The sequence below is a fragment of the Myotis yumanensis genome, unplaced genomic scaffold (genome assembly GCF_028538775.1).
Source record: "Myotis yumanensis isolate MYYU_CA2020_CCGP unplaced genomic scaffold, mMyoYum1.0.hap1 SCAF_9, whole genome shotgun sequence".
In the NCBI taxonomy this organism is placed as follows: Eukaryota; Metazoa; Chordata; class Mammalia; order Chiroptera; family Vespertilionidae; genus Myotis; species Myotis yumanensis.
In genome coordinates, this window is record NW_027223760.1 from 13,146,018 (window position 1) to 13,161,162 (window position 15,145).

Consider the following 15,145-nt stretch of genomic DNA (forward strand, 5'->3'; position numbering starts at 1 on the left):
CTGTTGAAATGTCACCTCAGAGGGCTTTGGTGGAGCTGCATTCTGCTGCAGGGCTGTAGCCGCAGCCCCCGAAGTGTGTTCAGGAGTGATGGTGAGTCCCAGGTCCACGGGTGGAAAGGTTGGCTGCTGAGCCTGATGGATGTGAGAATTTTTTATCTCTTCAAGAGGCACAGAAGGGAGAATTGATCTCTTTGAAGAGCGAACATATTCACGATAGGGTTGCTGTTTATCTTGATCTCCGTGGTGGTCCAACAAAAATTTCAACGGCTCAGAGGACACTGCAGGCTGAGTTGCAGCTTCTTGTTGGGGTGGAAGCTGAACTAAAGCCTCCTGAGGGTTTGGAGAAGGTTCCGTTTTCTCAGGGGCCTCTGCAAGTACAGCTGAGACTTCATGGTTGACAGAAGAAAGGTCAAGGTGTGCAGGATTTTGCTGATCCCAAGACCAGGGCTTGGTGGGCCCCAGGGGCATGGGGGTCAGCAGGAGAGAGTCCATGGCCACCTCCGGAATCGGAGCTGCCTGGACCTGCAGCCACAACAGCTGCCATAGGAACAGGAACCGTGGGGCCCACATGTGCAGCCCGGACATGACAGGCAGAGGTCCGGGGCACAGTGAGCCACCAAGGCGAATGGGGCAAGGAGAGTGACCCAGAAGACTGGGGCACAAGAGGTAATCCAAAATAATGGAGCACAATACGCGATCCAGGAGACTGGAGCACAAGGAGCGATCCAAAATACTGGGGCACGTACACGCAACCCAGAGAAGTGGGACCAAGTCCCTGCGCTGAGCAGGAGCCCAATAATCTGCAGCCATGTCACAATTGGCAGCCATGTCACAATTGGCAGCCTGTCCTGCATGTGCCCCTTAGCAACCAAGCAGCCCTCCCCCACCTCAAGTTCTAACCTTTATTTAGGCTTTTTTCCACAGAATCATCAGGGACCAAGTGGTTCTTTCACCTGCAGAAAAGAGAACTATCTCCCTCTGGGTCTCCCCTCTCCACTCACAGTGAGGCAGGATTTGGACTGCACACGTGGGTGGCCCCAGAGCCCAGGCATGGTGGGATGTGGGGAGGGGGTGTAAAAGAAGGTGGGAGGAGGGGAGTATTGAAGAGCTCTCCAAGAAAGCCACAGGGCCTGGCATCTTGTTATAATGTACCCCACGAATCACAGAAGGACGCCTCAAGAAGTCGAATTAAAGAGTCACATTTATTGCAATCCGGGGCTCTGAGGGGGCATTTCACTCTCCCAAATCTCAAATTGATAAGATGTCCGCAATACCAGATTTATAGAGGCAAAAATCACAAAGGTATTGACTACATCCCAGGGTTTGGGTTGAGGAACCTGGTTGGCAATAAAGCAGTTTGCAGAAGCAGAATTAAGCATGTTAATTATAGTTTTGGATCTCAGGATCAGTGCCTTAACAGAAACACATTATCTAGAGCCCTGGCTCTTGGGACCACTGAGTCACCAGGAACACATTATCTAGAGCCATCGAGGCAATTTAGAGTAAATGTGCTGTCCTGGTTTTGGGGACTAGAAGAATGTGCTTCCTAAAACCAGTAAGATCACAATCAATGGGATATTCACATTACAATCAATAAGGCATTCAATCGAATGGGATGATTTCTATAATTCAGAAAATCAAAATAACTTTTCTATTGTTAAGCCAAACAGCAGGGTTAGAGTTAAGCTACAGTTTCTACCTGAGATGGTTGCTACCATACTTTATTCTCAGGAAATTCAGAAGAGCTAGTCCAGTCTGGCAATCTGAGCTCCTCTTCAAAGCTGAAATCTGACAGTCTTCCTCCCATGGCCATACTGCTTCCTGGAAAAATAGCTGACCTACAAAATACACCAGTTACAGTGGTGTGGAGTGGGACACACTTTACAGTTCAAAAATGTTGCCATTTTCTTGAAATTCTCAATATCCATGTTTGATTTTTTTTTAAAATTCGCACCCAAAGATATGTTTATTGATTTTAAAGAGAGACAAGGGGGTAGGGAGAGGGGGAGAAAGAGAGAAACATCAATATGAGAGAGAAATATATCGGTTGCCTACAGTACACAACTGATATCACACGGCATCCTCACATGGAGAGTAGACAGAGAGGAAGCAAGCTCTTCATGACCCTTACAAGGACACTATTCTCATTCATGAGGGCTTCACCGTTATGATCTCCTCTAACCCTAATTACTTGCCAAATGAAATAATACTCTTGCATTGGTCATTGGGTTTCAACATATGAATTTGGGTTGGGGTGACATAGATATTGAACCGTAACATTTCAATTTTGGACTTAAGCTAAGTTTGTGGTTCTTGGTTACGCTAGACCTATCAAACTAATACAGACTCCAACTACCCTTCAGGAATGGTTTTGAACTTCAGTGATTAGTGGGTTGAGAAATCGTCTCAGGTCTCTTGATTAATATAAAGCTAACTGAAAATAGCATATACATAAATAACTTTCCTTAATCTTTAGAGAATAAAAGAATTATCACCTTTTAAAAATATATTTTTTGTTAATTTCAAAAATTAGGGAGAGGGAGAGAGAGATAGACACATCAATGACGAGAGAAAATCATTGACTGGGTGCCTCCTGCACACCACACACTGGGGTTTGAGCCTGCAACCTGGGCATCTGCCCTGACGGGAAATCAAACCATGATCTGATCGTTCATAGGTTGATGCAGCCAGGCTATTTATTACCTTTATAAAGGAACATTTCTCAGCCAGACCCCACAATTAATTCACAGCTTGGGGCTGTCAGGATAAAATCTGTGTATTTCCAACCACCCCAGGCAGTTGATCCATAATCCACCAGAGACGAAGAACTTGAAGAGCCCCAGATAAGGTCAGTTAATCAAAAAATGAAATTATGTTCTAGGACTCCATCTACAAGGAAAAAATGATGAAAGAAAAATCAGAAACTCAAATCAAGCTCCAAATAACTGAAAATTCCAAAATCCTTTCTTGTTGGCTGGCAAAATCTACATCATAGTATAAGTATTATTGTTCTGACTAATTAATGATGTCTATGCCCATGGGAATGCTGGCTAGCCATAAAACAGCAAGAAAGAACACTCCCCTAGAGCAAGCATGTCAAACTCGTGGCTGGCGGGAATGAGGCATGTGCGGCCTGCCGGCTGCAAGTTTGACATGCTTACACTAACAAAACCATTTAAGGCAGAGACTTTAAAAAATCAACTGAAAACAGCTAACAAATTCAAAGATCAAGTGGCTTGTTTTTCTGGGAAATAAATGAATGAGAAAACATAATTTTTGTTATTTGTTTACTCTTATACTATTTATTAAAGAACCACTGATGTGAAAGTAATAAACCAACTCATAGCCACAAATGCCACTGAAAGCAAGCTCTTGAAATTTGCTGTAATTCCGGTTCATTCAAAGAGCCCATGGTTCTCTGCCACCTTATTTTATTTTTGACAAAGTCTGGTTGCATTTTCCAATGAGTTCTGGTAAGCCAGCCAACAACTCTCTGACCTCTCCTATATTTTTTGGAATTTTAAGCATAAAGCCAGCAAGGACTTGCCTGGGGTTGAGGGAACAAAGTTATTTCTGATTAAGACTCTAATTGGATAAAAATCATTAAGAAAATAATTTAGTAATGCCAACTAAATTTACAAAGACTTATATTGATCCTTAAGTTAAAGATTGAGTGTACAATGGCAAGCTAAAATGAAACATTGTATACCGAGCGGTGCTGGGGCCGTGGTCTTCTTCCCGTGCCTGTGTGGCAGCCTTACTAACTCAGAGACTTAAAATAACCACAAAGGATGATCTGAAATTAAAACTGTTTAAAAAATATATATTTTTATTGATTTCAGACAGAGAAGGAGGAGAGGGAGAGAGGAACATCAAGGATGAGAGAGAACCATTGATTAGTTGCCTACAATATGGACAGGTGCCCTGACCGAGAATGAAACCCGGACCCTTCAGTCCACAAGTCAGCGCTCTATCCCAGAGCCAAACTGGCTAGGGCTGAATTTAAAACTAAAAGCAGTAGTCACGTTCTAGGCTAGAATCTTACCTGACTAAGTTCAATTTTCACCTTACTAAGCCTGTATGTTGTCTTTTTGCATCTACCATAACATTCCTTTGGAATCTCAAAATAATTTCCTTTTTCTAGACCCCTCAAAGCACAGATACCACATTAGAAGGGAGACCACAAATGCCCTCACTGTTATTGAACTAGTTGCTGACTATTAACTATCTTGTACCCACCTATGTAAAAGAAATATGTGCCGCTCTAACAGGTTTGGCTCAGTGGATAGAGCGTCGGCCTGCGGACTGAAGGGTCCCGGGTTCGATTCCGGTCAGGGGCATGTACCTGGGTTGCGGGCACATCCCCAGTGGGAGATGTGCAGGAGGCAGTTGATCGATGTTTCTCTCGCATCGATGTTTCTAACTCTCTATCTCTCTCCCTTCCTCTCTGTAAAAAATCAATTAAAAAAATATAAAAAAATTAATAAAATATATTTTTAAAAAAGAAGTATGTGTCTATCATTTTACTTTTTATTCTATCACCAATGGATTTAATACATGTAAGTCTTATTTGGATTGTAATGTATCAAATAAGGTGCGAAACTGCCATTCTCTGGAGCATTTTCTCAATCCTTTGAGATTCTGCTTCCCAGCAATTGTCAGTTTGGCTCAAATAAACTCACAAAAGTTCTTACAGGTTTGAATATTTCTTAGGTTGACATAACCCAAACTGATCCATTTCCTCAACATAATTTTAAAACCACACAGCTAGGCGTGCAAAGGGGAGTGTGTGTGTGTGTGTGTGTGTGTGTGTGTGTGTAAGAAAGAGGAGAGAGGGAGAGGGAGAGAGTGAGGGAGAGGGAGAGAGAAAAAGAGGGAACAGGGAGGGAGACAACCTCTCTAAATCCTTAAGTCCCTTTTAAAGAACAGATATATAATATAAACCTAAAGGAAACCACATTAGAAACACAGAGAGGTTTGCAAAACAAGAGGCTTCTTTCATCCCAAAATACCAAACCAACACAAGGGGAGAAAAAATGAATGCAATGGATCCATGTGCCAAAGTTTTGGTCCTGCCTCATGGAGACACTGCAAGCAAAGCCAAAACAAATGTGATAATTCACCTGATTCATTCCCAGGCTGTGCCTTAAACACACTATGTATTTGCCGGCTCACTGGTCAACACAGAGAAAAACACTTGTTTTCATTCTCAGTAAGGAACTTTGGGAGGTAACTTGGGCAGGCACCAAGAGAACAGCATTAAAGAGGAAAATGGGAGGGCTGGGGGCAGAGAAAGAGCGAGCCAGTATGTGGCCTGCAAACTGAAACAAGGCAACCTCCATGAACAATTCGCTCTGTCCTCTGGTAGATGTAGGTGTGCTGTTGTGTTGTGTTGTGTTTGTTTCTATTGTGTGTGAGTGTCACTCGATGTGCCCTGACATTTCTCCTCAGTCGGGGGAGTGGAGGTTGGGGTTCGGGTTTGGGAGAGCTCGGGTGAGGGCAGAGGAGGTGGGCAAGAGCCCTCAGCCATGGGCTGGGTGGGTACCTGTAGGCGCTGTGCCTCCTGAAGCTGCTTTCCCTGCAGTCACTGGCTGAGTTGGCCTCTTCCTCGTCCTCCCCTCCTCTTCCTCACCATCTTCCCCTCTTCTCCATCTGTGGTCAACGTACAACACACACTATTTGGATCTGAGCCACGGAGCCCCTTATGGCAGTGAGGCGCACCTATGACACAAGAACTCATTTTTTTGGTTGATTTTTCTTTGTTAAATGGCATTTAAATATATCAAATAAATATCAAAAATATAAATCTTTGTTTTACTATGGTTGCAAATATCAAAAAATTTCTATATGTGACATGGCACCAGAGTTATTTAGGGTTTTTCAAAATGCTGACACACAGAGCTCAACAGGTTCGCCATCACTGCCTAATGGCCCCAGGAGCTCAGTGCCTGGTTGGGGGGAATGTAGGGGAGGAGCTGGCAGCAGCTACCTCCTGTGACTGCTGTCCCCTCCGCCGTGCATCATCTAGGTCCCCACCTCAGCCACCTCCCGGTGCTTCCATAGAAGAGGATTAGGCCAGACTTAGTTGGACCATGTGTCCCATGGCTACAGGTCCTGTGGAGAGGGAGCCTGCATGGAATGCATCATGCTTATAGGCAAGGTGAGGCAGGGACATCTATACCACCACCATGAAAGCTGTTGGATGAAAGAAATTATCTCATTGGAAAAGGGGGTTCTTTTTCCATTATGTGCTGGTACCTGCTGAGCTAGCGATCTGGTGAGCCACTGAAAGGGGTCAGGAAATGAGTCTCCAGGACGATCCCATTTGTTGTTCCTCACCTCCTGGATTCCCCACACCTCACTGATCCCCATTCCCAGGCTGTGCCTTAAGCACACTATGTATTTGCTGGCTCACTGGTCAACACAGAGAAAAACACTTGCTTTCATTCTCAGTAAGGAACTTTGGGAGGCAACTTGGGCAGGCACCAAGAGAACAGCATCCGAAAACTAATTAACCACATAGGAATTGGAGGCCCTTGCACTCTGCCTAGAATCCCACCTAACCATTTCAGATAAGAATTCCAAATTGTCCCCATTTACCCTTTATTCTTATAGAAAATCTCATCCTCATTAGACAATCCTTGTCATGTAGCGTCTGTGCCATGTTTTGCTTGTATGTGGCATTGAGAGGTCTAAATGTATCCCTTAGCCAAGGCGGCTGCTTTCTCCAGAAAAAGCCCTCCTAGAAAACAGATAAATATGAATTCTGCGTTTCCCTTGTTTCTCCTGCCACAAAACATGCTGGCCTGTTTCCCAGTCCCACTGCTCCACTAGGGGACGCTGTGCTATTGTCCTCTGTGTGGTTGGCACCATTCTGCATCTCAGATTGCTAAGCCACCAGCAGTTATCTGTGGTCATTTAGGTCTATTATTAAATCTTATTCACTCAGAATTTCTTTCACTCACTCAGGCATTTAACTCTCACTGACTTAATGTGATGTAGTAATGACTCTCCTCTCTTTGCAGGAGTAGAGGAACCAGTACATTCACTTGGAATCATGCGTCAAAGGATCTGTGTTGGACACAGAAGTAAGTAGGTAGGTTTGGTGCTGGGCTGAGCTGGAGGGAGCGGAGGAACACACACATGACCCGCAGTGGGGTCCACAGAGGCTGAGGCAGGACAAGTGAATGGAGCAGTGGCCCCACCAGTACGTTTCCAGAAATACAGTCCTGAGGAGGGAAGTCGTAGGCAGTTACTGCTCACACATTCTTCGTTATCTCCAGCAACTCCTTGATAGCTGGCCAACAGTTAGGAAGGGATTTTTGTTGTGTGTTTAATAAAAATGCTTGATTATTTTTTTTAGTTCTGGATTTCACAGAGACAGAGAGAGAGAGAGAGACAGAGAGAGAGAGAGAGAGAGAGAGACTAGATGCCTACGGCCAGCCCTCGTACTAGAATTGAATTTGAAACCGGGCATTTGCCCTCACCTCCTGATGCATGGGACAAAGTTCAACAAACTAAGCCATGCTGACTTGAAGTAACCACAAAGAATGGTTTGAAATTAAAACTTTTTAACTAAAAGTAGGTTATGGCAGGTAGCCAGCAGGCCCCACCCCCTGGTTGAACTTCTGGTCAAGGAGACAATTTGCATAGTAGATTTTTATTACATGGGATATATATATATATATATATATATATATATATATATATATATAGAGAGAGAGAGAGAGAGAGAGAGAGAGGAAATATGCAAATTAGGCCAGGACACCATAACATGTCATGACCATACACCAGGAGGTTGTGCGCACAGGTGAGGCCTGAGCTAATATGGAGACAGAGACAGGAGGGCTGGCAAGCCGTCGTGCTGGACTTGGGCCGGCCCCCTGGAGCCAGAGCGGACACAGACAAGGACAGGGCTCGCTGGCAGCCTCTGCAATGGAGCACAAGCCTGGAGAGGAGACTGTGGGCCCGCATCCCGTGGAAGCAGCAAGGCTCCCTCTGGCCTCCCGCAGAATTGGCGTGAGTCCCTCCCGGCTCCTGTGAGCGCTGGTGGCTCGATTCAGCCTCTTGTGGAAGCTTCGCAGCTCCCTGTGGTGCACCTCGGTTCCCCCCGGCGCCCGCAGCAGCAGCAGGTGGACTACTGCACACGATATCGCAGGATGGGCTACTAGTATCAGAATAACTTCCGCTGACAGTACATCAGGACTCAAATCCACCTATCACATTTCCTTATGTGCTTTTGGAATATGTTAAACCACCCCTAGAAAGTTTTCACTTCCAAAGCATACCCACATCTACACATTTACCTGATTGGGGCTGGGGATGGGGTGAGGGTGGTGGGCTTCCTCTGGCTACTACCCTTGGGCAAGCTTAGCCCCATCTTGGGCACCACCTCAGCCTGGGCAAAAGCCCACTTGCCCGGCTGTTGCCTAGGTGCCTGGAGCAGAGCACCTCTCCCCGTGGGTCCATCACATGGGCATCTACCATGTGGGGCACAGACAGAGCTGGAGCTGGGGGCTGCATGAGTGGTCTGCCCCTGCTGGCCCCTCCAATGGGAGTGCAGGCAAGGAAAAAGGGAGAGCTGAGTGGGGAGGTGCTGGGGCCAGGCAGGAGGTGCAGGCCTGCAGAAATTTGTGCAGGTAGAAGGCCCATCGAAATTGCTGAGGTCCCTCTGGATCAACTTCAGACTTTTTTTATCTCTCCCTATGTGACCAGAACTAACAATGGGTTTAGCATGGTCAGTCAAGGGAGCTATGTCTCCAAGGAGCCTAGAAGAGACTGAGCCCATGAAGGGACCACTATAGGGCATGCAGTGAGGTTGGGATAGGATGGGGGTGTGGGGGGTACTATAGGTAACCCAGGCGGCTCTGTACTGTGGCATATATCTCATCAGGGCCTCCCTCCTTGTCTCCCTTTCCAGCTTGGAGAGGAAGGCAGGGGAGGCCTCAAAGGTGTCCCCCTCCTGACCCTTTGATGCCAAGAGATCTCGAGGGTATTGCAGGGGATGGGGGAGGGCGGGGGGAGGAACTTATGCAACCCAAGCAGGCCAGGGCAGCAGTTAATCCACTCCATCCACAAACAGCCCTGCCTCTGACTTAAAACCCTAAGCCAAAGTGCTATAGATTTTAGGGAAAAAACTCAGTACTGATCAGAATATCCTATTTACATTTCACTCTTTCTCCTCAAGCCCATCTATAAGAGGCAAAGGATTGAATATTTTCATGAGAGTTTATTTAAATCTTTGGAAGGTAATTTTAATGGAAGGCTACACGAGATCAGTATTTGAAGCAAAACCTTAACGAAAATTTCCCTCCTCCAAGCATCCTAGCAAGAAGTCATCTCTAAAATTTTAAAGTTAATGGTTCTTTCAGGTATTGCTTAAAATTAAAAAACAAAAACAAGCAAGCAAAAAACCAGTGTTGAAAGGCAGAAAAATTCTGCTCAGAGGGTTAGTGGTTTAACAAGGGGAGAACTTGATGATGTATCCGAAAAGATGAGTTTTAAATCAAAGAAAAAAAGAGAGGTCCCTACTACCCAAACACATTCCAGAAACAGACCCTCCTCCAGCTTACCCAAACGCTCCTCGGCCATGCCAACTCCGAGATTCCTGCACTCAGAATGACACCACCTGTAAAGCACAGAACTTCAGCTTTGCTTCTGAAGTGATGCAACCACAATACCTTCCTTTTCCCTTTCTTCAAGGTCAGAAAGATCCTGAAGCTGTAAGGATTTTGAAGTAAAGGTCCTTCCCAGAGTCTCAATGTAGACTTCAAAATGTTTTCTTATTAGAAATAAAAACTAAATTCCAACAATCCCAGCTATCAGTTGAGGTGTTCTGCGGCTTCAAAATCAAAGAAGACTTGCAGATGCATTACTAGATATAAACAATTGTTTTTATAAGTGCCATACAAATACTGGAGAAAATTATGGACACCATCACCCAAGTCTATGATATTATTATTAATTCTAGCTGGCAGTCCAATACTCAGATACTTCCACTTACAGGCCTCTCACATCTCCTCCCCACAACCCAGGTCTATTCTTGTCTCTAAAGTCTAGAATTTCAATGTTGAAAGGAGTCTAGTTAGTTCATTGGTCAGCAAACTAATTAGTCAACAGAACCAAATATCAACAGTACTTCTTCAAAATAGACTCGCCCAGGCCCAAAATCGACTTTTGCGCATGGGCCACAAAGTTTCAATCACACTGTAAATGCACACCCACACGTGGTATTTTGTGGAAGAGCCACACTCAAGGGGCAAAAGAGCCGCATGTGGCTCGTGAGCTGCAGTTTGCCAACCACGGAGTTAGCCAAAGAAAATCCACAAAGTTTACCTCGATGATTCCTTTTGAACAATCACTGAAAACAATGTAGTAAATTGCCAGTTCTTAGTTAGCACTGGGAGCTGTTTAGGTCAAGGGCCTCATGTTGAACTGTCCTATGTCTGATGCCAAGATGAACCATAGGACAAAAGACATAGACATAAGAATATCACAAATCTGGAGAAACCAAGATGCTGGCATAGGTAAACACTGGAAATTGCTGCCTCCCACAACAAATTCAAAAAACAACTAAAAGACAAAAGGACATCATCTAGAACCACAGGAAAGCTGGCTGAGTGGAAATACTACAACTTGAAAAAAAGAGAAAAGCACACTGAGACTCAGAGGAGGTACGGAGGTAAAGTGCAGAGGTACAGAGGCACACACGGCAAGGAGGGAGTCACAAGCCCCCTACTGCTCTGAACTCCAGTTCCAGGTGAGTCTCTGGGGACTTAGACTCATACAGGGAGAACCTGGACTGTCTGGCAGCAGGCAGAACTCAGAACTCGAGGGCAGCTTTCTCTCAGGGGTGCCTGCAGCAATTACCGGGACACAGAGAGGGGGGGGCGGGCCTTAGCGCAGGGCTGAGGATCAGCCATAGCTGCTTGCTCCACCCTGTTGTTTCCCTGAGACCCCACCCCACCCAAGCTGCTGCAGAGGCTTTTGCATATGAATGCCCTGGCCCTTTGCAATCTGAACATTACCTAACAACTGTAGCTGGGACAGACAGACCCAGAACTTCCAAGAGAAGGCCCAAGGCCCCACAGCAGCTTGCATTGCTTCACAGCAGGGACTCATCTGGGCACCTCCAAACCCCAAACAAGGAAGGGGAATCTGCAGATATCTTCATAGCTCCTGTCGGGTAGCCTCAGGCAGAGGCTAAATTAGAACTACCTTAGATCCAAGAGCCAGTGTACCCAGTGGTCAGAGTGAGACCATCCAGATTACAACTCCTCAGATCCATAAGGGACACACTCAGGGGGCAGACTCAATGAGCACCAAAGCCCCACTGAAGCAAGTCTTGCCCCAGAAGGGTGTCTTCAGCACAGAAGTTCTCCCACTGCAGACACAGCTGATTCTCACAGCCAATTGGTCTGGAGGTCAATTCCTCCCAGTGATACCTACAACAATCAAGGCATAACTACAACAAGACTGTGCACAAAGCTCACAAAGGGGCAGCACCAACAGTGTCCACCTCAGGTAATTGGGGAGGCTGAGCCACTGGTCCCTATAGGACACCTAGCACACAAAGCCACTCTATCAACACAGGGAAGCAGCCAAAATGTGGAGACAAAGAAACAGGTCACAAATGACAGAAATGGAGGAAAGCCAATGACTGGATATAGAGTTCAAAACCATAGTATTAAGGTTTGTCAAGAATTTTCTAGAAACCGCCGATAAATTTAGTAAGAGGATATGAAAAAAGACCAACTAGAAATTAAGCATACACTGACTGAAATAAAGAATAATATACAAAGATCCAACAGCAGACAAGAGGATCCCAAGAATCAAGTCAAAGATTTGAAATACAAAGAAGGAAAAAATACCGAACCAGCCAAAACTAGTTTGGCTCAGTGGATAGAACGTCAGCCTGCGGACTGAAAGGTCCCAGGTTCAATTCTGGTTGAGGGCATGTACCTGGGTTGCGGACACATCCCCGGTGGGGGGTGTGCAGGAGGCAGCTGATCGATGTTTCTCTCTCATCGATGTTTCTGACTCTCTATCTCTCTCCCTTCCTCTCTGTAAAAAAATCAATAAAATATATTTTTTAAAAAATACCCAGCCAGAAAAGCAAAAAGAATCCAAAAATACGAAGATAGTGTAAGGAGCCTCTGGGACAGCTTCAAGCGTACCAACATCCGAATTATAGGGGTGCCAGAAGATGAGAGAGAGCAAGATATTGAAAACCTATTTGAAGAAATAATGACAGAAAACTTCCCCTACCTGGTGAAAGAAATAGACTTACAAGTCCAGGATGCACAGAGAACCCCAAATAAAAGGAATCCAACAAGGACACACCAAGACACATCATAATTAAAATGCCAAGGGCAAAAGACAAAGAGAGAATCTTAAAAGCAGAAAGAGAAAAACAGCCAGTCACCTACAAGGGGGATAGCCATACGACTGTCAGCTGATTTCTCAACAGAAGCTATGCAGGCCAGAAGGGAGTGGCAAGAAATATTCAAAGTGATGAATGCCAAGAACATACAACCAAGATTACTTTATCCAGCAAAGCTAACATTCAGAATTGAAGGTCAGATAAAGAGCTTCACAGATAAGATAAAGCTAAAGGAGTTCATCACCACCAAACCAGTATTATATGAAATACTGAAAGGTATTCTTTAAGAAGAGGAAGAAGAAGAAAAAGGAAAAGATAAAAATTATGAACAGCAAATACATATCTATCAATAAGTGAATCTAAAAATCAAGTGAATAAAAAATCTGATGAACAGCGTAAACTGGTGCATATAATAGAACCAAGGGCATAGAAAGAGAGTGGACTGACAAATCTTGGGGAGAAAGGGGTGTGGGGGTACAGGAAGGGGAAGAGGGTGGGGTGGGAACTGGGTGGAGGAGAGCTATGGGGGGAAAAAAGAGGAACAACTGTAATAATCTGAACAATAAAGATTTCATCTAAACAAAAGAATACCACAAATCTGACACAGAGACCTATTTTTAATACACCTGAAATTTATGAATTTCATAGTGATTGTGAATATTAAATAGGATACATTTTAAGCAATAAGTTCATAGTAAACTATAAGTATTATATTTTAAGCCACAGTACTTTTCGGCACCATTTCTAGGGGCCCTGGCTAACTGAAAAGTTGCACTGAACCCTGGTGGTGAAAATGATGATGGAACAACTTAGAAAGCCATGCCTATGCCAATATAGGGTTATGGGTACCCAGAGGCAGTAAATTGTTTTAGTCATCCCATCCTGTAGCTCCTGTTTCAGACTATAGCATGAAGAACAGAAAAAATGGACCTCCCACCAATAGGATCTTAATTTGCAGCACTCCCCTCCCCAAGTTACTAACCCCTGTTAGAAGATACCTCTGCATAAATTTTATAAGCAACTAAAACAAAGGTCATCTGCATCTAAGATTCAAAGCTGTTTTCAGAATGCAAATCTTCAGTGTTAACTCTCTAAATAACTTACACATTCATGTGGATTTCTCATATCCCTAGACTTTCCTTAAAGGTGTATTTCAATTTTTAATGTACCGCAGGTCCTCAAATTCAACATCATTTTGTTGTGTCCTAATGTCCACAGGAACTTAACTCTTATCTTATTAATTAATCTATATGGTAAAATTGTTTTTGTTTTACATCATTTCACTTAAAAGTTGCAGAACATACCAGCATGGTTATGTGAGCACTTTGTGTATATGAATGGATTTATAAAATTCCAATAATACAAATAAAGTCAAAGCATTATTTTTATTGAGTTATTGGTACATCTTCCTCTATCACTAGTTTGTAAGCTCTTCAAGTGCTAGAAGGAACCATTATCTTATTTTTTCATCTCCAGAACCTAACACAGTTCTTGGCATATGATAGGAGATTGATAGTCTGTTGATTGAGTGAATGAATGAAATGAGCAAATATGAAAATGAAATTACTTTATCCAACTGAAGCTGACTGCTGACAAGCAGGGCTGAAGACAAATTTTTAAATGCTGACTGCTGCAGGGAAAGCCAGCCTGTACAGTGAATCAGTGAAGCAGCTCTGGACAGCAAGGAAGCTTCCGAAGCTGGTCCCTGGGGAGCAGAGACAGTTGTCTCCTTGGATAACCTGGCCACACTGCTTGCTGGCAACCATTTTCCTTCATGATACTGAAAAAAAAACAATCTCTCTGATGCCTTAGGGCTTTCCTTGATTTTAAGACATTATTCATTTTCTGAATTTATAAAGAGTTTAATCATGTGTACTTGCCAAAAATATAAAGGTACAAATAATCACTAATAATTAAGGCCCTGAATTAAAAAAAATAAATCTACAATGCTCTCTTTTCTCAACTATATATTAACATGTGGAACATTTCCTTCATTACTCTATCAGTGATGGGCTTTATGTTGTGAAAATCTCAAAACCTAAAGCTTATGCAATGAATAGGTCTTAATGTCCAATTGAGAGGGGAAGAAATGTATTACAACGGATACCAAGTAACTGTTTCCTGATCTTTCGAGTACCTGTAACATCTGAATGGCTGTGTGAAATGGCTACAGGCTTGAAAGAGGTAGATTGGCGTCTGCAAATTAATGTCTGCTGATCATCTTCTCAGTGACAGGATTGAAGAAGGTGGTGAGCAGGGGACACAAGTGAAGGTGGTCTACCTGAGTCATATCTGAGGAGAGTTCTCAGATTCAGTAGAGGTGAAGTCAATGAGGAAAGGAACATGGGTAAGAATAGGCAGCAAGGTCAATAAAAAGCCAGATCATGAAGTCAATCAGAGAAGCTTATGAAGACATAATTATAACATGAAAAGTTTGGGAAATCTAAGCCTCACTCATTCATTCAGAGGAATGAAAATGGTCCATGAGAAATTGGGTAGGTGGGAAGACATCAACCAAAGAACTTGCATGCGTATATGCATAACCCATGGACAGAGACAATAGTGTGGTAAAGGCCTGAGGTGGGGGCGGGGGAGGACTGAAAGGGGTCAATGGGGGGAAAAGGAGGATATACTTTCAACAATAAAGATTTTTTTAAAAAGTCATGGCTAATAATAATGAAATGGTCCATGAAAAAAGAATGATGGTTGAATTAAGGCACATACCTGGTAATTAACTATACTTCTGGGGCTCTGTGAAAGTAA

General features: G+C 43.9%; 1 long non-coding RNA gene across 1 annotated transcript; it reads right to left on the reverse strand.

Moving 5' to 3' along the window:
* Positions 1 to 2,698: 2,698 nt before the first annotated feature.
* On the reverse strand, positions 2,699 to 9,623 carry LOC139016770 (uncharacterized). Its single transcript, XR_011472717.1, has 3 exons — positions 9,573 to 9,623; positions 5,546 to 5,652; positions 2,699 to 2,889 (listed from the first exon to the last, which is right to left on the reverse strand). It is a non-coding gene; the product is annotated as an uncharacterized lncRNA (long non-coding RNA).
* Between the last annotated feature and the right edge of the window lie 5,522 nt (positions 9,624 to 15,145).